Below are 27,100 nucleotides of genomic sequence, written 5' to 3'. Positions count from 1 at the left end.
TTATTTTAATCTCCTTGCCCTATTACCATAGATGTAAGGAAAGTTTTGCTTTCCGAAAAAAATTAAGTTACCCCAATTTTTTGAATAGTATCGCTCATGAAATTTCCATATGGCTGTTTACCGTTGTCAATATTTATCTAGCAGAAGACTTAGGGGTGATTTACAGCATTCAATTTGGATAATTAATAAAATTATGAATCGTTTCTCTTTGGGAGGTAATAAGGTCAATTTTGAGCTTAGTTTTAGATATTATTGTATCCATAAGATAACATAAAATATGATGTTTCTTGTTGATGAAGCTAGATTCGCATACAACTGTAACAGTGAACAGTGAAAATTTAATTCTCATAAGTTCAAATGGTATTATTCATACAAACTCTGTCGGACTGAGTTGGAATGAACCAATTAGAGCTCATGAAAATCATATTTTCCCCGTTCACTGTCGCTGTTGTCTGAAAATCCAGCTTAAGATAAACTACTCTGAATGAAAAGGACTTTATTTTGTCACAACTGCTGGTTTATTCAAGCAATTTCAGATATTTGAAGAAGAAAAATAGGTAATAGGGAGGCTTGAAGACCCCTTGAATTGAAAGACTGGTTGAAAACCAAACTGAGTTCACAAAGAATTGATAAATAATGAAATTGAGAAATTGATAAATTAATAGTGTAGTAGCGAAAACTGCTATATCAATTTGAATTTTCAAATATCAAATAATTATAAGAATGAATATAATTCTCAAATTAAATTGTAGCCTATTTCAATTCAAATGTGACAGTCATTTCAAGCCTCTCTATTCAATAAGGGTAACACCCGCTCTACCTTCTTAATACAAATCATTGAATGTTATAATTACCGTGATCAAAAAAGTGAAAAAATGAAGCAAATCTTAGTCCAGGTTGGACAAAAGCCGGTTAAATTCCAACCGTGATCAAAAAAGTGAAAAAATTAAGCAAATTCGGCAAAGTCTCGGTTGCACAAAAGCGGGTTGAATTTTAACCGTGATTAATTTCACGAGAACCAATCAGAGAAGGCTTTATCGAAAAGACGGCTTCTCTTATTGGTTCTCGTGAGATTAATCACGGTTAAAATTCAACTGGCTTTTGTGCAACCGGGTCTTAGTCAATGAGATCGGAGGAAATAATACATTATTATTTAATTATTCATCCAATGACAATAATTATTATTAACGGATTATCAGCTGTGATTTTGGAGTGAGTTTGGTTTTTGGTTTCTAAATAATTTGAATGTTTTAAGTTTTGAAAAACTTTACAGTTTACAGTTTGATGCAATATTTTTAGGTCTCCAAAAATCATCAATTTAGGTTTTTCTTTCCGGTCTCCAATCTAATTAAATTCTAAATTTTGGTTTGCATATTTCTGGACTCGGAATTTGATTCAAAATGGAGCAACATAGCCTACCTTTTAGACATTGGCTTATACTATCAAAATTCGGAAAGGGACCAGTTTTGGGCTAGGCCTGTGGTCCTTTCTAATCATGTATTTGATTCGTTATTGATAAATGTGAATGAATGATGGATAAATAAAAATTGAATGAATATGTAACAGATTAACTCCTGAATGCTCCGAAGAAAAGTGATCCAAAGTCAGTTAGGTGAAAGGAAAAAATAGCATTTTTCCGATTAGATTATCCATCCAAAAACAATAATTATTTAAAAATATAAACGTCTGAATGCTTAAAAAAGCGGTGCTAAGAAAAATATCATTCGGGAACGCAATTTGAAAAAGGCTCTATCACTTCCCTCCAATACAATTATTGTAATAGATTATAATTATTATACAAGTTTAATCCCAGTATAGTAATAGAATTGTGCAGCTCCAATCTATTTCGAACGATTGAATACTATCCATATCAGAAAGAAGAATAGACACATTGAAATGGAAGCCAATATGAATGCTGCCGGGCAGCTGAGACTTGTGCAGAGGCCATTAAAATTTCTATACGATTTTCCATGCTCTGATGAGACATGGACAACAATATGAGTCGAGGGCAGACAGGCATTCTTCACGCCTACAACAAAGGAAAGTGAACAATGCTACATCGAATTCCATTTCGTCTGTAATTTACAGCAGTGTTAAACAAGCCTTTCTGCTCATTTTGTCTGCTGAAGAAATAAATTAATCAGTTGCTCAATCGGCGGAGTTGAAGGTTGACTGAGTCCTGATTGGCTGACGCTTTTTCCCAATAGCAGACAGGAAAACAGGAATTGCGCAACTAGAATAGCGATGATGTGTTTTAATAGGAAGTAGATAATAATTTATCTATTTATTCATTCATATAAAATCATTGTATTTTTATATTGGTAAAGGAAAAAAGGTATTTAATTGATAATGTTTATTATTCGAAATACTAAAATAAGATAATCCCAGAATTAATTCCAAAATTTATATATTCATAAAATACTAAAGATTTTTTCGTTAGAGCCAGCACTGAACGAAGGTGTGAATGACCTGGATTAAATTATATCTTGAGAAATCGATTGGATGTGAATACCCCAAGACAAATTTAACTTTATTCAAAAAATTTTATTCCTTCTTGGCTCCAAAGTTTTATAATTTACTCCCTATTACACTAAAATCATTGAATAATAAACACACTTTCCTTAAAGAAGTGAAGGAGTACCTTATGCAATTAGAGGATACTAATACTTTTTTCCTATCCCTGATATAACTCAACCTAATGTACTTTGCAATTTAATGTCATTATATCTGCATATAGTCTCTTACACTGAATTATTGTGCGTATACTTTGTATTTGTATCTTTATGTTTTTCCCGTTGAATTGCTTTATGTGAAATTATTCCATCATTCATCATCATATTCTTTATAGAGTTCTTCCATATTATAGAGGTTAATTATAGAGGTCCTTTATAGAGGTTAATTTCATATGATAAATTTGGTAGTCAGTGTATTTTAAGAATTGTATATCCTATTATAATAACTTATTTATGTGAAGTCCACTTTCTTTCTTCTAATTTATGTCATTCTAGCAGTATATTTGTAATATTTAGAGACCAGTCGGTCGCATCAAATTACCCATCTACGTAGTTCTTAGCTCTAGTTTTACGATTTATGCATACCATCCCACACAGGCTAGGCCTCGGGGCGTTTTTTGTTTTATTCATTCTCATAAAAGAATCTTATCATTTTGTTACATCATTATTACTGTACATTTCTATGTTTAGATGATAAGAAACAGATTTACCTGTTATTGTACTAGTTTTTATGAATAAAATCTGTTTCATCTCATTTCATAATAGATATTATCAAACTACAGATTTATTGAAAATCGAGATACCGGTTTCGGTTTTTCAATCCATTATCAATCTCTGGTAGGCTGACCTTTTTCTATTCAATATGGATAACTTCCAATATATCATATTCACAATAATTGTGAAGTCATTAATTCAACCAAGGATTAATTTGTAAATGAAAATATTGTAAAAGTTCAAATTAATATGAAGATTTGAGAGAAAAAAACTGAAAAGTACCGCCAATTTATGTAGATGCATAACAATATTATCTATAGCTATCACCAATTGCTTTTTTCATAACATATGCAGTTCAAAAATCATTTTCTTAGTCTATACTACGTAAACTCATCTATAATTTTCCTATATTGTAAGGTATTGTATATAAGTGTGAAAGCCAGTATATATTGTAATCTACATAAATAAAGTACTCAATCAAAGTACTCAATCCTGGTTTGTGACTTATAACTTCTAAATTAATAATTATTATTAACTCTATTCAGTAATAATACGATATTGCAATCTCACCCAAATATTAGTCTACTACGAGAGAACCAATTTCAGTTGACGGTTTAAGGCGAAGCATTGATGATATCCATATGAAATGCTGACAAAATGAAATGAATTATGCAATTTGAGCTGGTAATTTCCGTAATTTTCTCATTTATATTCGAGTAATATAGTATTTTTTCATATTATTCTATATGTGTTTTCAGTACTTCTTCAAAATCTCCCTCCTAAGTTGATTACCTGATCTACTTTCAGCCCACTCCATTTTATTAATCAATTATTTGATCTTATCTACCTATATAATTATTTTACTTTATCAATTTTCTGTTTTTTTTTCTCTTAAATATTCATATTGATTAAAACTTTCACAATATTTCCATTGATAATAAATCCTTAGTTTAAATAATGAAATTAACGTTTTGGTAGAGAGTTAGTGGGGAGGATATTTTAATATTCTTTCCGAAGAATGGACATTGATATGTCCAAAGCTCCGCCAATTTATGTAGATGCATAACAATATAGCCTAATTATTATCTATAGTTATTATTTATTGCTTTTTCATATCATATACAGTTCAATAATTATTTTCTTAGTCTATATCATGTAAATTCATCTATAATTTTGCTGTATTGTAAGCTATTGTATATAAGTGTATAAGACAGTATATATCGTAATCTACATAAATGAAGTACTCAATCAATCAATCAATCCTAAGTTGATTACCTGATCTACTTTCAGCCCACTCCATTTTATTAATCAATGATTTGATCTTATTTACCTGTATAATTATTATATTTTATCAATTTTCAGTTTTTTTTCTCTCAAATCTTCATATTAATTAGAACATTTACAAATTAATCCTTAGTTGAATTAATGAAATTAACGTTTTGGTAGAGAGTTAGTGGGAAGGATATTTTGAATATTCTTTCCAAAGAATGGACATTGTTATGTCCAAAGCTCCGCCAATTTATGTAGATGCATAACAATATTATCTATAGCTATTACCAATTGCTTTTTCATATCATATGCAGTTCAAAAATCATTTTCTTAGTCTATATTAGGTAAATTCATCTATAATTTTGCTGTATTGTAAGCTATTGTATATATAAGTGTAAAAGCCAGTATATATTGTAATCTACATAAATAAAGTACTCAATCAAAGTACTCAATCCTGGTTTGTGACTTATTATAATCTGCATTCAAGTGATAATAATGTGTAAAAGTATTTTGATATTTCCATTGGAAACCTGGTTATTTGAAAGCTGTTATGTGAAAATATTCTTCGAAAGAAAGTTTTGAGAAGTGTAGAACTACAATACTCAACCTATTTCGCACTATGTGTAACCACATACAACTAATACAAGTCTTTAGGCCTACACTATATTTTCTCTATGGTTTAAAACCTCATTCCAATTTGAGAGATGAATAGGACAAGGTTAACGCATTATTCCTCTCTCTATCATTTTTATAATATACTTTGTGAGAAAATGAATATAGAACTAGTAGTTCTGTGAACAGTAGACCTCACGCAGTATTCTCATCCACAAGTATCTGATTGAAACTATAGACCTTAAGTAAATACAGCAATAGACTGGCTTCTCCACACATCTGTGTAATCACTTGTCAGCTGATTTATGATGAATAATTCTATAGTCTGATCTTTACTCTAATATTGGCGTATGAAGGAGGCTCCTTTTTCCTTCTATACTATCATTGAAATGCAAAAATTCCAAGAACCTTGTATATACGTCGACGCGCAATCAAAAAAGGAACATACCTGTCAAATTTCATGAAAATCTATTACTGCGTTTCGCCGTAAATGCGCAACATATGAACATATAAACATTTAAACATTAAGGGAAATGCCAATCCGTCGACTTGAATCTTAGACCTCACTTCGCTCGGTCAACTATTGTAAAAATATTCCTGTGCTACACATGTTCATTGCTACTCCCTTCGTATTCCGCCCTATTATTGTAGATGACAAATGACATGCAGCATTCTGTTATCGACTATGAATAACATCTTGAAATCATTGTATGAGAACAAGGAGATGAAAAAAATATGGACATAGAAATACAAGAAAAAATATCGAAAAATATGAGCCACGAGGGGTTCCAACCGGTGAGCAGAATCGCAAACTATTTTCGCCGCAGGACTACAGGTCCTAACCTGAAACTAAAATCCGGAATGCTGATCAAAACAGAATCGAGACCGCTAAAGAAGACCGGATGATAATACCAAGGGTTGAATGGATTTGGAACTCTGTTGGTTCCTTCTATTGTAACTCTATGGTCTGTAGATGTCTGCAACCTTTTTCCCAGCTCCATTCAAAACTGCCACAGGTCTAATCATAGAACTATTTAGTGCGATTCACTGTGAATTGTCAGTATTCCCAATAGCTTACATGAATGCTACCCATTCAAATAATACTGACAGAAAAAATTGAGTTTCAATATACCTACATAGGTATAGATCCTGTGATCCTGTGGTCTATCTATAGATATTCTGATCCGACTAATACAGGTGATGAAAGCTGAATGAGCGAATTTCTGAAACGTCTTCTACAATATATATCACAACAAATCTATTGAAACATGAAAGAAGGAAAAAGTAGACAGGCGGGAGAATAGAGAATTGAAAAAGATTTGATGTTCCTTGTTCTGTGGTAGAGAGTGTGAGAAGTTTTCTGCGAAGGGTTCGATATTGCTGAGAATACCACACTGTAGGACATTATAATATGATATAGTCATGCAAAATAATATAATAACTACACACTATACTACATTCTGCGGACCAGAAATTTGAATCAAATTCAATTATTGTCATTCCACTGTGGGCCTACTGAACATTTGAAATCTTCTTCTTCTTCTTCTTCTTTTTTTCTTCTTCTCCAAAAATATAATCACTGGAACAAAAGAAAGGAACATGTATAACAATATGTTTCCATCAAAATGTAATACAGTATGTATTGTATAGTTATAATGATGAATAAATTGGCGTTTGATTTCCTAGAAACGTTTCCAATTTCGATTCCATTGCTAGATGACGGATTCAACGCCAACTCCTTTCGTTCACGTCACAAAACTCTCTCCACCAATCACAGAAGAGAAGGAGGACACTCCCACTATTCACGCAATGCTATTGGCTGATGCATCTCTTCTTCTCCTTCTTCTTATTCTTCTTCTTCTTCTTCTTCTTTTTCTTCTTCTATTTCTTCTTCTTTCGAACAGGGATTAGGCTATTGCCTGTTCCGACTCACATTCGGAATTATTCACATTTGTATTTTATGAATAATGTCATTGGCTGAATATTGGTCAAATAATTGAAGTGTTATAGAATAAGCTAACTAAACATTAGATCTGTGGTAATAGTGTTTACCTGGCTTTTATTCCGTAATTTTATTTGGTTTGTAGTACCGTATAGCAATACTGTGAGTTAGTGCCTTGGTAATATTATTTGTACTGTGTTGTATAATGTATCAATAACACATTTTCCAATCAATTTTATTTTGGAGAATATCAATGTTACTCCTACTAAATATTGTATATATTGTATCATCTTAATTTTCGATTCTCAGCTGGAGTTGAAGACTTTGGTTTGAAGAATAATACAAGGAAAATGAGAATAAGAGCTTGGTGCTTGAATCATTTGACTAATAAAATAGTTTATTATTCATCATAAATAGCAACATGAAACCAGTATCATGTCCAATACATGAGGAGGAAATGTTTTTGCCTGAAAATACATTTTTCATTACGCCATATCATGGAAATTTCCCAAATTTCAATGGTCTGGATATCTCTCTGTATATAGATCATGAGATTATGTAATTAACGTATTTCATTGAATCATCATTATGCCATTATTTTCCAAGCTCTACACCTCATTAACAACCCTCCTACAGTCAGGATACTGAAAAGGAAGAAGCCTACAGATCTCGTGTAAATGTAGTATAGTGTTAGTGAGTGATACTGGAAATAACAGTGCATGGACATTGCTCACTTAGACTGTGAAGGAGTGAATACCCCTTTAATGTCAAATTTTTACCTATTAATTTAAGCTAGAATTGAACTGTCCATCAACCAAAGTGTTGGATTGCAGTCAAACTACAAGAAAAAAAAAATCATGCCATTATTTCAAGCATCAATATATGAAATTTGAATCATTGATATTCATAAAAATCGAGGCCCCATTAACAGACTAATGAATATCACTTATTTTGAGATCACCAAGGAACAGATTAATTGCTTCATGACTCCGTATATGAATCATCAGAGATCTGATAACAACCTTCCCAAAAATCAAGTAAACGTAGGATATAATAATAGAAGCTTGATGTTCTTTTAACCCTAGAATTCAATATTCTGAATTCAAAACAAAACGTGCCATGCCGGAAACCATTTTGAGCATTGCTTCAACAATAGTAAACGATCAGGTTACTGAATTTTAATATTTATTCCAGAGCTGTATGAATCATGCGTACTGTACCACTGTGCGTGTGCATACGCATGACTAGGCATATGTGACTGTGTTGCGTGTGTGACTATTGACTCAACTACGCTGCTCTCAGTAAAAGGAGATAAGGTTACAAAAATCATATCACCCTTCTGTAGAAGGCAGAAAGGGACGGGAGTGGGAACGTATCCAATTGGTTCAAAATTCGTATGAATTAACTCGGGATCATGTGTCCTAGTTAAAAGGTTTGATGATTCACTTCAATAAGGTAGAATGGGGTCAGGATACGTTGAGAGTGGAGAGGTTGGATAGTGTATCATGGGATATAGCTTGATTTGGATAGGACTGAATTACGTGAAAAATACGGTTCAATACACTCAACTACCTATCATAATGAATCATAATTATTATTTTAGGATAATGTGAATTAAATTAATGTAGTAGTAATGATATATAATATCGGGGCACCGAGCTTCGCTCGTTATTTTTATGTATTGATAAACAGAACACAATTCTCTAAAATGATCGTGTTTATATTTTACAGCTGGCTATATATTATGTCATCTTATGAATTTCGGGGATGCGATATTTTGATTTTTCACATACTCACTCGCTCACTCACTTTTTATTATCCACAGCTGTTTCAGCCAAGGATGAATTATCCTTTTAATGTCGTTTAGCGAGTTTTTCCAGGGATGAGACCTAGTGCAATCAAATTTTTATATCATAAACCTACTATGTTCCAAATTTCGTGTAAATCGTTAGAGCCGTTTTCAAGATCCGTTAAACATGAATAACCAGATATAAAAATATATACAAATATACAGAAATTGCTCGCTTATATATAATGGGATAAGAGTGGAAGTTACTAATCAAGTATGAAATCTTGTGGGAATGAACACCTTGTACAAATAATTCTGATATTTCTTTGCATGTGAGAGTATTCATGTTCCTCGAGAAGATGGAATAATGCTCCAGAATCCAAAGAAAACGTTTCAGCGAGTGAAGAGTTCAGTTATTATGAGCAACTGTTAATATTCATTTTAACAAATTTTAACATTACTCTGTTGCATATCCATACTTTTCCACTAATGAAAAATAACTTGTATTTAAAAAACACTTATGTGGTAAAAATGCACTTTCTATTGATAGTGATGATCGTTTCGACCTGGTGTGGGTCATCATCAGTAGAAGCAGTACAAGACATCCAATAGTAAGTGCATATTCACTTTATAAGTGTTTGTAAAATTCAAGTTATAATTTTAACATGCTCACTTGTAACTCTTCAATTATTATTATTCCATCATATTGGAAAGATCCTGTTTTTTCTCTCTTCTCGGTCAAACTCGCATATTATTCACAGTCGCATATCGCAGTTCATCATCAATAGTTATCAATAAGCTTCACTGGCAATAAAGCTTTAAAACTTAGTATCCAATCTGCAATAATTATTATTCATGAAGAACTATGGACTGGATATGATTCTTTCAAAAACTCAACTTATGATCCAATTTGTTATCATTATTCAGAAAATGAAATATCCTTTAAATACTTGGAAATCCACTTTTTTCCATTCTCACTTTGTTATTCAATCACTATATTCACCTCAATAATAATAATTTTGTATCACTGATTCAATAAAAGAATGAATAATGTTCTCCTTCCGCTCGAAAACACAAAAAAATCTGCTCTTGTATATAAAGGTCTCTGACCTAAGAGAAAATGAACTTGGCAGGATTCTATCACTAGAATTACCCTTTGTGGTTTTCTTCTGTATTCAAAAACCTACAAGTTATTTCCTCAGGAACTTTTCTTGTCTACAATTATCATTATTGCTATCACCACAACAGGTGTTAGAAGGAGAAGAGTTTGAGATTGAAAAGAAAGCAGGAAGTCAAGAGAGTGAGCAGAACTAAAGCAGAGGAGGAAAGATAGAATTAGGAAATTGCGATCACAACAGGTGTGAGAAGGAAGGAAAGATGACAACAGAAGTGCAGAATGAGAATTGGAAAAAACGCTCACTGTGAATAAACTCTGAACAGAAGTGGAAAGACAGATGGAAAAGAGAGAAGATGATAGTCGTAAACGGAAACAAACTCTGAACAAAAGTAGAAAAACAGAAGAAAAAAGTTGAGATGAGAGTCCCAAATGGAAAAAACAGAATAAGAGAATTGCGATCACAACAGGTGTGAGAAGGAGGAAGAGATTACACGAGAAGTGCAGAATGAAAATTGGAAAGAAAGTACAATGTGAATAAGCTCCGAACAAAAGTGGGAGGACAAACGAAAAAGAGATAGGATGAGAGATAGAAATGAAGAGGTGAAATTAAAAAATTGCATTCACAAAAGGTGTGAGAAGGAGGTGAGAGAAGAAGTACAGAATGAACATTGAAAAGGAAGGAGAATGTGAATAAGCTCTGAACAAAAGTGGAAAACAGAAGTGAAAGAGATAGGATGATAGTTCGAAATGAGAAGACAGATCATAACAGGTGTAAAAAGGAGAAAGAAATGACAGGAGGAATGCAGAATGGGAATTAGAAAGAATTGAATGAAAAAGACTAAGAAATTGTCAAAAAACCAATGATTCATTGATAATTAGAAAGACCAGTTTCAGTTATTACACCATTGTCAATCTCTGATAATCTCTGATAACCTCTTCATTTATAACTCTCATCCTATCTCTTTCTCGTTTGCCCTCCCACTTTTGTTCAGAGTTTATTCACATTGTACTTTCTTTCTAATTTTCACTCTGCACTTCTCCTGTCATCTCTTCCTCCTTCTTACACCTGTTGTGATTGCGATTTTTTAATTCTGTCTCTCCATTTGGGACTCTCATCTCAACTCTTTTTCTTCTGTTTTTCTACTTTTGTCTAGAGTTTGTTTCCGTTTACGACTATCATCTTCTCTCTTCTCCATCTGTCTTTCCACTTCTGTTCAGAGTTTATTCACATTGAGCTTTCTTACCAATTCCCATTCTGCACTTGTTGTCATATTTTCTTCCTTTTCACACCTGTTGCTATCGCAATTCTCTATCTCCCCACCTCTTCTTCAATTCTGATCACTTTCTTGACTTCCTGCTTTCTTTTCAATTTTCAACTCTTTCTTCTGAGAAAGAGTTTATCAGAGATCGACAATGGTGTAATAACCGAAACCGGTCTTTCTAATTATCAATAAATCAGTGTTTTTTTGACAATTTCTTAGTCTTTTCCATTCAATATGAATAGTTACCTCAATATCAACTTCTCAACTACACAAGAAGTAAAATTAGAAAGAAAGTACAATGTGAATAAACTTTGAACAATAGTGGGAGGACAAACGAAAAAGAGATAGGATGAGAGTTACAAAAGAAGAGGTGGAATTAAAAAATTGCAATCACTACAATTGTAAGAAGGAAGAAGAGATGACAGGAGAAGTGCAGAGGAAACATTGAAAAGAAAAGCGAATGTCAAGAAACTGAAGTGGAAAAACAGAAGAAAAAGAGATAAGATTAATTGGAAAGTTTCAAATGAAAACACATAATTAAAAATTGCAATTACAACTAGTGTGAGAGGGAAGAAGTTCAGAGGTAACATTGAAAAGTAAGGAGAATGTGAATAAACTCTGAACTAAAGTGGAAAAGCAGAAGTTGAAGAGATAGGATGATAGTCTCAAATAGAGAGACAGAATTGAAAAATTGAGATCACAACAGGTGTAAGAAGGAAGAAGAGATGACAGGTGAAGTGCAGAATGGGAATTGGTAAGAAAGCAAAAAGTGAACAAGCTCTGAACAGAAGTGGAAAGACAGATGGGAAAGAGTTGAGGTAAGAATCCCAAATGGAAAGACAGAATTAAAAAATCTGGTGTGGCGCACTCACACAACTTTCCTTGCCGTTATGAAAATTGATCACCTGACGCTAGTGTTAACGCGCATCTCAAGTCTACTTATAAACAAAGATCAGAGCCAGCTGGTGACAGGACAATAACGTTTGAGACATACGAGGTCTGCTATCTCTTCATAGTGAATCATTTAATAGAACCAACAGTTGCCAACAGTTTACGATTGGATAATCACATTTTCTCGAATTTCGAGCTTATTTTCAATTTTAGGTAAAAATGTTACTGAACATTAGTTGTAGAGATTCTCATACTGAATCTTTTCCACTCGAATGTTTTTGTTTAAATTGTATCTGAAGCGTGAAAATTGAGAATCTAGAATCAAACTTTGCATAGATGGGGCGGAGCTCCTGAAATTTTTTCAGATATAGGACTTGTGGCAGTTGATAGAGCTTATCGATGACTATTCCAGGTATAACTTTAATCGAAATCGTTGGAGCCGTTTTCGAGAAAATCGCGAAAAACCCTGTTTTTGACAACATTTTCGCCATTTTAGCCGCCATCTTGAATCGCATTTGATCGAAATTGTTCGTGTCGGATCCTTATATTGGAAGGACCTTACGTTTCAAATTTCAAGTCATTCCGTTAATTGGGAGACATTGTATGTACACAGACGCACATACACTCATATATATACACACACACACACACACACACACACACACACACACACACACACACAAACACACATACAGACCAATACCCAGAAACCACTTTTTTGGATTCAGGGGACCTTGAAACGTATAGAAATTTGGGTACTTTAATTTTTCGGTGGAAAGCAATACTTTCCTTACCTATGGTAATAGGGCAAGGAAAGTAAAAATTGCTATCACAACAGGTGTAAGAAGGAGAAAAAAAAATGTCAGAAGTGCAGAGGAAACATTGAAAAGAAAGGCGAATGTCAATAAACTGAACAGGAGTGAAAAGACAGAAGTAAGAAAAGAGATAAGATGAGAGTCCTGCACTGAAGATTGTCCCCCGGAGGTTGCGTGATCCTTCGTCATTACCGAGACAGGTAGAACGGCGCTGCTCCAAGATTAAACAATGAGTTTTTTCGAGAAGGATTTTATAAGCTCACGATTCCTCGGCATAAGAGCGCCCTCAGCATCTAGGAGCCAGCCACATATCATGTGACTGAGATATGAATTACAGGAATCGAGCAATCAGATATCCGACACATGTCTGATACGAGCAATCACTGTCACAGGTCGCAGTCTCCCGCCATTGTTCATTGGACCGACTGCTGTTTGATTGACCACAATGTTTCCAAAGGAAGAATTGAATGGAGTCTGCATCTGCGATAAAGCTGCTCTAGAATGTGGTGTTGAGTATTATTATACTACCTACCACAGGTGAAGGAAGTTCTTGGCACAACATTCTAATGGAATGTTCATGTATAGAAAATATATATTACTAGTAAACAAAATGCATGTAGAATACTAGTGTTATTACAATATTAATTAATAGTACTAGTAATATAGTGGAGTGATCCGTGGTCTAGTGGATAGAGTGCTTGCTTGGCAGACTACATATCAAATCAAATAACTTTTATTCAAAAAATAAAAAATCTGGTGTGGCGCACTCACACAACTTCCCTTGCCGTTATGAAAATTGATCCGGTCTCTAGTCTACTATTCAAAGATCTGACCCAGCTGCTGACAGGACAATAACGCTGGAGACACGATGTCTGCTATCTCTCCATAGTGAATGATTTAATAGAATCAACAGTTTGCAATTGAAATAATCACATTTTTTTCGAATTTCGAGCTTATTTTCAATTTTAAGTGAAAATGTTACTGGACATTACTTGTAGAGATTTTCAAGCCCAATCTATTCCATTTTTTGTTTAAATTGGATCTGAAGCCCGATAATTGAGAATCTAAAATCAAACTTTGCATAGATGGGGCGGAACTCCTGAAATTTTTACAGATATGGGACTTGTGTCAGTTGATAGAGCTTATCGATGACTATTCCAGGTATAACTTTAATCAAAATCGTTGGAGCTGTTTTCAAGAAAATCGCGAAAAATCCAGTTTTTGACAACATTTTCGCCATTTTAGCTGCCATCTTGAATCGTATTTGATCGAAATTGTTCGAGTCGGATCCTTATATTGTAGGGACCTTAAGTTCCAAATTTCAAGTCATTCCGTTAAATTGGAGATGAGATATCGTGTACACAGACGCACATACACACACACACATACATACAGACCAATACCCAAAAACCAACTTTTTGGAGTCAGGGGACCTTGAAACGTATAGAAATTCAGAAATTGTGGTACCTTAATTTTTTCGGAAAGCAATACTTTCTTTACCTATGGTAATGAGGCAAGGAAAGTAAAAAATACAGCAGCTGAGACAAAATATACATAGTGAATAATCCCCACAAAGACAACAAATCTGGACAACAAGTCAAGACCACTAGTTCAAACCTGCTCATTACCAGAAGTTCTTTATACTCTTCCCACTTTTCGTACTTTATACAGTTTTTATTTTTCTATTGAAAGATTATAGGGACATTGGAATTGAATTGAAAATTGAGGTTTCAAAACATCAAGCCCAATTGATTGAACTTGAAATATGAAACAGTATTCACTGCTAGAATTTATAAGTAATTCGAAAAACTGGAACAAAGCAATCACTATTTGTAGAGCATACAACATTGATCGAATCAACTTCCATCTACCGGACAAATACAATACTACGTAAAACTATGTTCAACAACTCCTCCACCAATCACAAGCGACTAGATTCGTTCTAGCATCCTATTGGTCGGTGACAAATCACCAACGTCATATACTCCATTCTGTGGGAGTTACAGTTCCAATGAACCAAAATCGACAAGACTGTATTTGTTCGAATATTGAATGCCGCTCATGTAAGTGATAAAATGATCTCTTTATCCAGTGTATACAGTGTACATATTATCATAGTATACTGTTTATGTTTAAGTTACTGTTTATGTGAAAATACACCTACTCACACCCAACAAGATAAGACTTTACCGTTGAAATAAATGGCTTTGACAGATCACTAATTACAGCGCTTGGCAGAGGGATTGAAATGTCGATAAAATCATTTAACAGGCAATGTTAATTCCATGGAATCAGTGTGAGTGGAAGTGGTGTTTGAACATAAAGTGTCAATCTTCCAGTATGGAACGACACATTCATAATTACGTGTTTTAGCAGAACGTTTTCTCGACTCCCTGATTGCTTCCAATCTTAGTCGACGACTTCCTTCTTGAGTATCACGTGACTAATTCAGGGGCACTCATGCCTCCCTAGCTCATGAACGTTACCTCCTCTGAAATGAGAAAAAATCAGCTGCTATAATAATAATATCCAGTGGCTGGATCAGGTCTGGTGTCAGAGTTTTCAGGTTGCAACTGATCAATTACAGAGCCTCTGACATGACCTAACGACTGCTTTTTAGGCAGCCGGGTTCTGCGATTAACGTGTCCATCTGAAAAACCGGGAGTGGCCCGAGATAAAAATCAGCTGTTAAATCCCCCCATTCAAAATAAGAACCCAAAAAATTCTGATAGTATTCTGATTTATTTTAAACACTATTGGCCTTTTTCTGAATAATTGCAATATTTTATTAGCTCATCGTTATCCTATGAGTTCGATATACCTCATTCTCTATGGTTCTATGATTTCATCTTGTACTCTATAATAATCTACTACTCCATTTATCTACATCGATGGATATTATCAACAATTCTTCTTCAGATGGACATTACTGAAATTATAGAATTTCCTTCTAGCTGTTTACCCTGTTGTCAATTTTTGCAGTTGTAGGAGTCTTCGGGGTGATTTGCAGCATTTGAATTGGGTTTTCGTTAAATAATAATAATTATTAATTCCTCTTTATATTACAGTTCGAGAGAATACGGTTGATGAGGTAGGTAATTGATCTGTATTTTATTTGAAAAAAATTCTGGATACAGTATAACAGATAGACTTGGTTGCACAAAAGAATGTTAAATTCTTCTTCTCAAAAAAAGCTTTATCTTATTAGTTCACGTCTCATAATTTCCTTGGCATTATTTGATTAAGATTAGAGAATCAAAATCAAACATACCTTTGTGCAACCAGGCCATGGAGTCGGAATAAATGAACTTTGAGAATATTTACGAAACTTGGAAAAGATTGTTAAATCTTCTCTGTTTTCACATTTTTCTTAATAAGAATGTAATTACATTCCGAATCTTTGGATAAGATTGTTTTATCTTCTCTCTTTCACATTTTTCTTTATAATAATGAAATTAATTTGATTATTCTGAGTAAATGCTTTTTGTTTTCTTCTCTCATTTTTATTTATAATAATATAATTACATTGGGAAAGATTGTTTTATCTTCTCTCTTCACATTTTTCTTTATAATAATGAAATTAATTTGATTATTCTGAGTGAATGCTTTTTGCTCCTTTTTCACATGTTTCTTTATAAGAATGTAATTAATTTGATTATTCCTACTGTGTAAATGCTTTTTGCTTTCTTTTCTTTTTTTACTATATTTCATAATGTGGATAAGTTGAATTGTTGTTTCAGTTACTTGTGTGAATAAGGATCTTCATGGATTTCTGTGAGCCTTTGTATGTAATGAAAAATGAATAAATAAATAAATGAAAACGAAAAACACACAGATTTCTTGCATCGACTGGATTAGTATGATATATTTACAGGAAAATGATAATGAGAATGAATATGTATGAGAGCATGAACGAAAAATAAGCGCGAACCAAGACAGTGACCACTTGGAATAAAAAAGTGTGAATTAGCAAATTGAAGACAGCATTTGAACCCATGTGAAGTGTCTGCAAACTTTCAACAGCGATTCAATATTCTTCTTTTTCCTGTAGCCGTCGCAATCTTTTGGTGCTAAAAACTAAACGCATTTACGCGTCGGAGTTCTCGCAAATGAATGTGCAGAAAAAGTTTGCCGTTTTTTTTATCTGTGCTCGGTACAAAAGCTTCCTTCACTGTTCGTCTGAGGCAGACAGTGAGACAGTGACATGTGGCCAATTACTGTCTCGCTCTTCTGAGGACGTAAATCATGTGGCCGAGACTTTAATAGCAACTTATCCGACTTGGCTATTATGCACTTGCTCACCTCTTAACAAAGAAAGGTAGAGCACTCGTTAGGAGCTGCACTCAATCAGGAGACAAAATAAAATCGTGGCCGTTGACTTGTTGAATGCGTGTTGCATTTGTTTATGGTCATTAGTTATAGGTTTATAGTTATTTTCACAGATGTAATAGGCCAGAACCTGCTTGGTATCTGTGTTATCAAGAGCAATCAGAAGTAATCACCAAGAGAACTAGTACTCTGGTGATCAGAAAACAATTCTCAACATAATTATGTTTTTATTACTTTCCTTGCCCTATTATCATAGGTAAGGAAAGTATTGCATTCCAAGGAAATTTAAGGTACCCTAATTTCATGTTTTCTATACGTTTCAAGGTCCCCTGAGTCCAAAAACATGATTTTTGGGTGTTGGTCTGTGTTCGTGTGTGTGTGGGTGTGTGTGTGTCTGTGAACACGATAACTCCATTCCTAATTATTAACCGATTGACTTGAAATTTTAAACTCAAGGTCCTTATACCATGAGAATCCGACAATAAGAAATTCAATTCAAAATGGCGGGAAAAATGGTGCATAATGACTAAAAAACCATGTTTTTCACGGTTTTCTCGAAAACAGCTCTAACGATTTTCTTCAAATTTATACCCTAGATAGCTAATCTATGAGCCCTATCAACTGACATGAGTCTCATTTCTGGGAAAATTGCAAGAGCTCCGTAATATTCCTGAAAAGAATGAATCTTGTTCAATTTCTATCACGATTTTCTCAAAAATGACTTGACCGATTTTTTTCAAATTCATACCCTGTATAGTTATATATATCAGCTCTATTAACTGGCATGAGTCTCCTCCCTGAGAAATTAACAGGGGGTCCACCCCATCCTTGAGAAATTTACATTGTAACCTCCTTCTCGTGCGTGAGGTAGGTAGGTAGAGCAGTTGATTCAAAAGAACACATGTCGATATTTTATTTGTAGAACATCTGTTTCGACAACTTTTAAAAATCCTCAAATTTTATAATTATTCAAACAAAGGAAAATGTACTCTGAACACAATCACAATAGTATAATCGTAGTTTTAATTATTCAGCCGCCAATCGGCATAATGTTATTCCCTAAATTATCCTCGTTAATGAGGCTTATAGATCAATGAGCAAGGAAAGTTGTGTGAGTGTACCACACCAGATTTTTTGGAATTTGGCTGCAAGAAGTTTTATAAGAGTGAGTTCAAAACAATACTCTAGAGTGTTCATGCAAAGGATGATGATCTAGAATAGAGACACAAGTGAATTAAAAATTCTTAAGAGATATAATGCAAAGGATAATCTAGAAATACCTTTGCCAAGAAATATAGAATGGACGATTTTCTGTTGAAAAATTGATTCAAATTTCATATTAGAATCCTAAATGTGAAAACTGCACACTAAATCGGTCAAAATAATTGTCTAGTACATGATCTGAATAAAATTTCGAACAGCTAGCTATACCAATAATATAGCTACTCACAATGGATTAAGGATGAATCATCATTAATTTTATCTTCTAATGCAAAAGATAATCTAGAAATACCTTTGCCAAGAAATAGAGAATGGACGATTTTCTGTTGAAAATTGATTCAAATCTTATATTAAAATCCTAAATGTGAAAACTGCACACTAAATCGGTCAAAATAATTGTCTAGTACATGATCTGAATAAAATTTCGAACAGCTAGCTATACCAATAATATAGCTACTCACAATGGATTAAGGATGAATCATCATTTAATTTTATCTTCTAATGCAAAAGATAATCTAGAAATACCTTTGCCAAGAAATAGAGAATGGACGATATTCTGTTGAAAAATTGATTCAAATTTCATATTAGAATCCTAAATGTGAAAACTGCACACTAAATCGGTCAAAATAATTGTCTAGTACATGATCTGTATAAAATTTTGAACAGCTAGCTATGCCAATAATTATAGTTACTCACAATGGATTAGGGATGAATCATCATTTAATTTTATCTTCATGAATGAATGAATCCAATCTATTGGAATGGAATAGAAGTTGTCGAGTACCGTCTATTGTTTTAGTGGATTTTCTATTTTATCCCAACAATTTCAGTAGCCCCATTGAGTAAGGTGAGTGAATCTATCTGAAGATTCAGTCCCAGCTTGCAGTATGCCTGTATTGCATGTTACAAGCTTGAGATTGGGAATAAAAAATAATGTCTCGTGAGAATATTAATTTTATGATTACCTTCAAACAAGGAAACAAGATGAAAAAATAAATCCATCCTGTCTGTCTTCCATGAGTACCGGTACTATTCTGAATTTGAATTTGAACATCATTAAGAACACCTCTCATCATATATGTATATGTCAATTATATGTATAGAGATCAACTTGTGAACAATTGAAATCAATTATTTTACTTGTTTTATTATTTTAATTTATTTACTTACTTGAATTTGAACATCATTAAGAACACCTCTCATCATATATGTATAGGCCTATGTCAATTATACGTATAGAGATCAACTTGTGAACAATTGAAATCAATTATTGTACTCCATATTATACAGATGTATGTACTGTCCCACGGAACACAGAACAAATTATATACAATGCCATATTCTTGAATATATATTTATAAAATTATGAGTATTATTCAAACTAAATTTGGACTGTTGTATAAATTAGAATTGGAACCGTTTTGGGCTTATAAGCCTGTGGTACTTTTCTGTAAGTTGTGTTATCCTTAATGATTGAATAAATCCTATTAAATAACTCATATTCCAAAAAATAGCATGGAGAATTCTCTGTTTCTCTATTGTATAATTATTATTATTTTTTTTTTAGACTTGCAATTTCTAAAACTCAGTTTTTCCACATAGTATTCTGATAGGCCCTTACCTACAGGCAAACTGTTAAAAAAATTCATTTGAACATTATAGAATTTAGCTTGAAAATTCTGTCGGAACAAAGTTTGCACACATCGGGCCACAAGGTAGTATTTCGATGATAGTAATAAAATGCAGTTGGAGACAGCTGAATGCAGCATGAGGCAGTTAAGTCTGGAACTTTGTAGTTGTCTCCCAGTATGTAAAATTAAAAAGGAAAAGTGTGTTCAGTGTGGGTAGCATAGCCTTAGCCTCCAGAAAAAGCTGAAAAGATGAGTGGATAAACTGGAGTCGAGTTCATTTCATTCCGTTTCTCGACTCTATAATGTCCCACACGCAATAGATAATACGATTTGTGAGCATGCAAGCTGATTCCTACCTGTTTCATTTATTTAATTATTCGGAATTGATGGGTGACGCCCACTGGCTGAGAAATATTTGTCGAAACGTTTGTTTTGAGTTGTTACTTGAGTTAGTAATGTCTAAGAGTTGGTAAAAATATACAAGCGATAATGTTGTCTCTGGAAGTAATGTTGTATCTACAATACCTTTACTATGTAATGAAGAGTTGAACATGTTAACATGTATTGAAGTTAAAATGCACGGGATAAGAATACATGTTTCCGCTTCATAAACAAATCAAATAGTTTTATTATTACTTGTTCTTGAGCAAGTACAAATAGGAGTTGCTATCCTAATCAGATACATAATACCATAGAGAAACAATAGCGTAAGTAGATATTCCATGGTATAGGACATTTATGTCGCAACCTCTACTGTTATTTCAAGCCGATAGTCCACGTAGTTTTTTTCGTGAAGCTGTGTGACGCTCGTAGCCCCTCATACTGTGCCGTTCATACACTCTTACCCCAACAAAACAGTAAAAATCGATAATAATCGACAGTAATCAGTTTGAGATAACAGTAAAAGTTGCGACATAAACGCCCTATACCATGGGATATCTACTTACGCTAGTGTTTCTCTATGATAATACATTCCTGATCAACAGCTTCTCTACTTTAGATTGACAGATTCTTGATTGACGCATCATCACTCCTGAACTATCGTACTGATTAATTAACATTAAATTCCGCATAATAAAGATTCTGAATCGACCGAGGATGGTTATAGGTCTATTTCCATTCTTATTACTTAATTAATTTTAATTATTCCAATGGGAGGTTATGAGTTACAAACTAGTACTTTTCTTAACTGAGAATTTTCAACTTTGATGGATATTTCCAACGTGATTTTGACAAAATTATCAATGATTGTAACAGCTGTGCCTAGTGGAAAGTTGTGTGTATATTTTTGGCTTCAAATTTTTTTGAAATAACCTAATTTATTCCAAGTGCGGTGATATTAAGTGCAATATTTGACTATAATTTGGTATTTTAATCATTCTAAATCCAAAATTTATAGCTCATATAATATTTTTGGACAGAACTTTGAACTAACTTTCCTCAGTAAGAACATAACCTATTTTTTTGGACATTTTATCATTTATCAAAATTTGGGAACAGAGTAGTTTTGGGCTATGCCTGTTGTTCTATCCCGATCATATTCATATGATTTGTAATTATATCAACAAATAAATAAATAATTATTGTATTTTTCCAATAGATTTTACTATTGTTGTCATGTGGATTTGACAGGATAAATATTTTCACTTTCAATTTGCATCATGGAACTATAAAACTATAGTAGAATCTATATTCGCTCTTCACATACCAGCGTTACACCTGCTCATATACTATGAGAAAGCCATATTAATTTTTTATTCAACAAACAAAAACAATATGAAAAGTCCAATAAAGGAAACATATAACCTAGATTTCAAATCAATCCGTTGGTCTAATCATGAATATACTCGTACTAGCCGTCAGGCTCGCTTCGCTCGCCATATCCGTCTAGCCAGGGGGCTCCGCCCTCTGGACCCCCGACTGGATCGTCCAAGAATAAGATCAGCAGGCTCGCTTCGCTCGCCTGCATTTTTCATTTGAGCATTTTTATCATATTTTAGGACAATCCAGTCGGGGGTTCAGACTAAACGTCTGGCTAAACGGATATGGCGAGCGAAGCTGACGGCTAGTAATATAATATTCCCAGCATTGAAGTAGCAGTGCCCAATAAATTATTTTTCCGCGATAAATGTATTTAAATCTTCAACTTGGTGCCAACCTAACAAAGTCAACTCAACTTAATGCCAACCTGACAAAATTATTAATTTAGTTGCCAGTTAACAACTGTTTCGAAAAGGTACTCTATCTAGATTATAGTTCTATAGTAACATATATGATATGGAAATTTCACTTATAATTAAGAGATTGGGAGAAGAAGAATATACATGCTAAAAGACGAACTTTAAACCCTTGAAAACAACCCTTAGAGTTGAAATATTGCCAAAAGATTTCTTAGTGCGCCTCTAAAGGGCCAACTGAACATACCTACCAAATTTGAACGTTTTTGGTCCGGTAGATTTTTAGTTATGCGAGTGAGTGAGTGAGTGAGTCAGTCAGTCAGTGAGTGAGTGCCATTTCGCTTTTATATATATATAGATTAACCTACAGTTGGAATAAACTTCCAATATGAACTGCTCTACTCCATTCAAATAAATCGATTGAACCAGAGATGAACGAAAAAATAATCTACAAATAAAATATTCTCCTATTTATATTTCAATATATAATCATCGTTTCGCTATAATGAAACAGAGGTTTTCATTAATTTCTGATTGGATTTGGACATTATTGCATTCATCATTGTGTATAGACGATGATAGAAATTGATTGCATTTTGTAATAAAGTATCGTAATGATTAGTATTGTTCACTAGTGCGTTATGTTGCAATGTTGCATTTATGTACCTGGAGGCTACAATAATACTGTTGGTAGGAATAATTAAAATATGTTTGATACAAAAAGTCCAATAACAGATTTCGATGAATGGCAAGGTACGAATGAGGTATGAAGAGGGAGAATGTATGGAGAGAGTATGGAGAGAGTATGGAGAGAGTATGGAGAGAGTATGAAGAGAGTATGGAGAGAACTATTGGGGGAAACTCGAGTCTGTAATTTCAGGATTTGAACACGAACAGGATTTTCCAATCTTCGTTTTTCAATTCAACTTGGACTCAATAAATAACGTAACGAAACGAGGGAAGAACTCTGCCTTCCTCCCTGTAGAAAAAAAGAGGGAAGCTAGTTCGCTGTTTGAGGCACTCACATGTCTGTCAAATGAGCATGTCTGCATGTCTACACATGTTCTAAGCACGTGGAATGCGATGTACGATCAATGTCTGTTACTTCAGTACGGGGAATTCAAGTCACTCTCATGATTGGAGAAGTTTAATAAAGTGGAGCTATTGCAAACAAGCTTTCCTTTGTGATCTTCGAAATCCATCTCCAGGATTAAACTAATATGAAATCATGATATTTGAATGAGATATCGCATAATTAATTCCCGAAATGAGTTTTATTCAAATAATATTGCATAATTGGGAGGAAGCTCTAGTAGATATACTGAGAAATATCTTCTTCTTCACGTGCTGTCTCCATGGCGGAGGTTGGCTATCATGATGGCAATTTTCACCCTGCTTACAGCTGACTTGAAAAGTTCATTTGAGGTGCACTTGAACCAATCCCTTAAATTGCGCAACCAAGATATCCTTCTTCGACCCACTGACCTCCTACCTGTTATTTTGCCTTGCATAATGAGGTGCAATATGCGGTGGATTAATTCGCGTTTTACGTTTCTGTTCTTAAGTCTTGATTTAGACACATATCTTGTAATCTTTAATCTGTAATTCTGTAGTTGGTTTGTTTTTCTTTTCGTGTTTAAAAAATTCTTCAATAAGTGAATATTCTCCATTTTAAAAATAACTGAGCGTAATAAATAATTATTATTTTTATGGTATTTGGAACATCTAAATTCAAAAGAATAGAATGGTTTGTATAAATATTTTTGGACTGAAATTTTTGTGGAAATCTAGAAAACATAGACTCATTTCGGACTTTCAATGTTACCTTAATTTGGTAGAAAAATAGTGCAAGGTATTCTTAGTTTTCCTCCCCCATCTGTGCTTCATTGTAGAAAAAAATAAATAAAGAATCTTCATATTTAGATCAATTTGATGAAATCAGTGATAATGATTATCACTGAAATTGAATACGAAAGATTGAATACTTGAAATTGTTAATAATGCTCTAAATGCTTTGAAATTCTTTCCTTGTTGACACTATCATCTCTTTACGATCAGAATATTGATTCGATTATTGTGAAATTGTTTGACAATCACCAATCACACATTACTTTTTGTGTAGTTAAGAAGTTGATATTGTGGTAATTATTCATATTGAATGAAAAAGACTAAGAAATTGTCAAAAAACCACTGATTTATTGATAATTAGAAAAACCGGTTTCGGTTACTACACCATTGTCAATCTCTGATAAACACCATTGTCGATCTCTTGAGTTTATCAGAGATTGACAATGGTGTAATAACCGAAACCGGTTTTTCTAATTATCTATAAATCAGTGGTTTTTGACAATTTCTTAGTCTTTTTCATTCAATCACACATTAGACAAATAGAGGGCTTGAGTCCAATCGAACACTTGAAGAATTTCTTATCAAATTATGTCTATACAAATTAGCAGACTCTTTTGAAAGATGATTTTCGCATCATATAATCCTATGTTGAATTATGTATATTATGTTGTGTTATTTTGTTTTTTGTCTTTTTGTAGGTGTAGTGTATAAATAATATTTGATTACAACATTTTTTCGTGTCATATATTGCAGGAGCGGTGCTTCTTGGTGCAATTCACTATGACGAATGAGGAAGTAAAGAAAGAATATTCTGATACACATGGTTGAAAGACCATTTTTCACTCCCAAAGTAAAATATCATAAAACCATCCTCATAGGGCGTAGAAAATACAATGAAAATACAGGAGCGGTGCTTCTTGGTGCAATTCACTATGACGAATGAGGAAGTAAGGAAAGAATATTCTGATACACATGGCTGGGAGATCAATTTTCACTCCCAAAGTAAAATATCATAAAAAAGTCTTCATAGAGAGTGAAATATATAATTGACCGAGCGAAGTGAGGTCTAAGATTCAAGTCGACGGTTTGCCATTTCTCTTAATGTTTAAGTGTTTGAATGTTTATAATATGTTTATATGTTGCGCATTTACGGCGAAACGAGGTAATAGATTTTCATGAAATTTGACAGGTATGTTCCTTTTCAAATTGCGCGTCGACGTAAATACAAGGTTTTTGGAAATTTTTCATTTCAAGGGTAATATAGAAGGAAAAAGGAACCTCCTTCATACGTCAATATTAGAGTGAAAATCAGACTATAGAATTATTTATCATAAATCAGCTGTCGAGTTGACTATAAATTGCATGCCATGACACATGCAATTCAATATCTCAATGTAACTTTGTAAAAAATTAGCAGCTGTGTAGACTATAAATTGCATGCCTCATTGAATGCAATTTTTATGCACTATTAAATAGGATGCAAAGATCTTATATAACAGCTCGTCTGGGCGCCTAGATGTCTTCTGGTTTTCTCGCGCTAAATTCCGGAAAGGGTTATATGATAATTAAATCTTGTGTAAGCATGATCTGATCGAATAAATAGTTAGTGTATCAGTGTGGATGTGCTTATGGTTTGGGACGTCGTTATAACTCCGCGAGGTCTACTGTTCACAGAACTACTAGTAAAATACTAGTAACTGACCAGAAGTTTTTGAACTGCTCAAGATTGAGGCCATGCGAATCATTCATAGAGTATACCGAATGATAATTCAGCACTCACTTTAAACATAGAACGAACTATCGTTTCCAACACGAATTTATTAATAGATTCTATATTCCGAATTCTGAAACATCGTGGGATAAAACATGCAGCAACAAGACACTTCTCGGTATGAGGAACTTATACATTATGATCAGACGCAAACGATAGCCATAATTAATGCTATGTTCAGCCCAGAATCGTGCCCTAATGTATATTTCAGTGACACTTCTTGCAGTTCTGTTATCAAAATACTCAGACAAGTATTTGCATGGGAAGCAGAGTGAGTTTCCGGGTGAGAAAGGCCTGCTCTGGAGTTGTGGTGAAGTAGGCTAGAGTGAAGTATAGTGAGGTACATGTTATAATGGCAGTAGAGAAAGATAGAAGAACAGCGTTGCCGAGAACATCTGCCTTGCCACTGCCTTCTATAGAGGATTGCTGTAACCAGTAAATCAGGTGTAATATTAAATGTTCATTCTTGTTTGAAAAAAATATCGAGGCACCGAGCTTCGCTCGTTATTTATTTATTGATAAACAGGACACAATTCTTTAAAATGATTGGAGAAGGACTAACAGGCATAGCCCAAACTTGTTTCTCTCCCGAATTTTGATTTATACACTATAAATATTCCAAAAAGTAGGTTGTTATGTTCCATACACTTGAATTCAGGTAAAATTTTCAGTCCAAATATTTGAAAACATAAAAGTTCTATTTAGATTGTTCACAAACCAAATTGGATAACAAAATAACACTCACTAATCACTTAGAACTGTAAAATAATGATTAACTTTGTATATTATGGTATACCATCTCATGTCAACAAATCAGATTATTTGATCGAGTCAATTGAAATTTCTAGATTTCTCGGGAGATAAGGTAAGCTAATTAATAACAGCTGATCTCCCACACAGGCACACGCATCTTCTGCTATCGACAGACGACGAAATTATCATCTGTTTTTTCAAGGATAATTATCCTTTTCATGTCTTCAGCGAGTTTTCTAGGGATGAGACCTAGTACAATGAAATTTTATATCATAAACCTACTATGTTCCAAATTCCGTGAAAATCGTTAGAGCCGTTTTCGAGATCCGTTGAACATAAATAATCATATTATAAATCCTGAGGCCTGTTTCATAGAAGTTACAAGTCCTGTAATACAGGAGAATCACCATTCCAATTACATGCTCAATATAGCCGATAAAATCAGC

This window comes from Nilaparvata lugens, chromosome 7, assembly GCF_014356525.2.
Source record: "Nilaparvata lugens isolate BPH chromosome 7, ASM1435652v1, whole genome shotgun sequence".
Classification (NCBI taxonomy): Eukaryota; Metazoa; Arthropoda; class Insecta; order Hemiptera; family Delphacidae; genus Nilaparvata; species Nilaparvata lugens.
The sequence above is the reverse complement of the archived record's forward strand: the minus strand, read 5'-3'. Positions refer to the sequence as shown.